Raw genomic sequence first — 1,483 nt, forward strand, 5'->3', positions numbered from 1 at the left:
AGCTAATAAATCCGTCTGGCGTTACCAAGAATAAACTAGTTGTACTCTATTATCAATAAAGCAAAAACTCACTTGCTAAATTAACGGTAAATACCAGTAAACTTGTGCCTATAAACTTTTAATTATAAATACACTAAATATAAATGAGTGAGCACTATCTCGTGAATAGCTTTAGAGCTTTAGAGTTAATATCCTGGAATGAGGTCTGCCAATTGTCACGGGGTTTTTTATAAGACACGGTAATTTTGAAATAAATGGTTAAATATTATTTAAATTGATATTAATATTCAATAATATTAAAGAGCAGGGACAATGATTGCCTGGTTTACAAGAAATCATTTGGCTTGCCACTCAGTGTAGAGATACACTAAAAACAGAGTAACACTACACTAAGTGGGTGGATGATGGGCGTCCCTACCTAGCACACTAATAAGTAAAACGCTATAGGTAAATGAATAAGATTATGAGATATGTCTAAGTGGAACTCAAAATTTGAGAATAAAAGAAATGTAATATACGTGTACATGGAAAGAGGAAGGTATATATTAGGAGGACAGCGCACGTAAGTCAGTTTGGGGACAAAGCTAGAGAGGCGAGACTGAGATGGTTTGGACATGTGCGGAGAGGGGATGAGGAGTATGTCGGGAGGAGGATGCTGGAAATGGAGTTACCAGGCAGAAGAAAGATAGGAAGGCCAAAGAGAAGGTTTATGGATGTAGTGAAGGAGAACATGCTGGTGATAGGCGTAAGAGAAGAAGATGCAGAAGACAGAGTAAGATGGAGACAGGTGATCCGCTGTGGCGACCCCTAAGGGGAAAGCTGAAAGGAGAAGAAGAAGATAGAAAGAGGAAGGTAATTAAATTAATAATATGATGGAACATGAGGAATACTTATAAGCTGTGCGACAACAAACATCAGTGAATACCCATCCATCCATCGCCAGACGCCATGTATCCCAAACGGGGTGGTCAATGGCTTAGAGTTAATTGTTTTACAGGGAGGGGCACTAATCCTCCACCAACCCCACTTGACACGTAGGGATGCCAACAGCATCTGGTGTTCCCAGGCGGTCACCCATCCAAGTACTAACCAGACCCAACGTTGCTTAACTTCGCTTATCGGACGGGAAGCGGTGCACTCAACGTGGCATGGCCGTTGGATACACAAAGGTAAATATAAGATGACAGTACGGATTATAAATAATACATTATAGTGATAAGTAATAAAAGAGTAATATATAGGATCCCCATTGTTTTCCATAGAGCTAAAGCCTCATAATAACTTGACAACAAGGCACACAAAATGTTCAGAATGTCATGAGCTTTTTCCAGCTTTTCAAAGAATGTAAAAAAAAATTACAGACTTTTCAAGAATGTTCAGTGCACCATTTCACTGTGGGTGAATGTTCAGAAAAAAGAACAACTCGAGTATTTTCACAACACTAAAAGACACATCCAAACCCACCCACTCATCCACGCCCACC

At 39.6% G+C, this 1,483-nt stretch overlaps 1 non-coding gene across 1 annotated transcript; it reads right to left on the bottom strand.

Moving 5' to 3' along the window:
* Positions 1–1,041: 1,041 nt before the first annotated feature.
* LOC145408908 (5S ribosomal RNA) lies at positions 1,042–1,160 on the bottom strand. The gene has a single exon (XR_013899012.1). It is a non-coding gene; the product is annotated as a 5S ribosomal RNA (ribosomal RNA).
* Between the last annotated feature and the right edge of the window lie 323 nt (positions 1,161–1,483).

This window comes from Coenobita brevimanus, chromosome 8 (assembly GCF_032717465.1).
Source record: "Coenobita brevimanus isolate Jiangsu-jjx chromosome 8, ASM3271746v2, whole genome shotgun sequence".
In the NCBI taxonomy this organism is placed as follows: domain Eukaryota; kingdom Metazoa; phylum Arthropoda; class Malacostraca; order Decapoda; family Coenobitidae; genus Coenobita; species Coenobita brevimanus.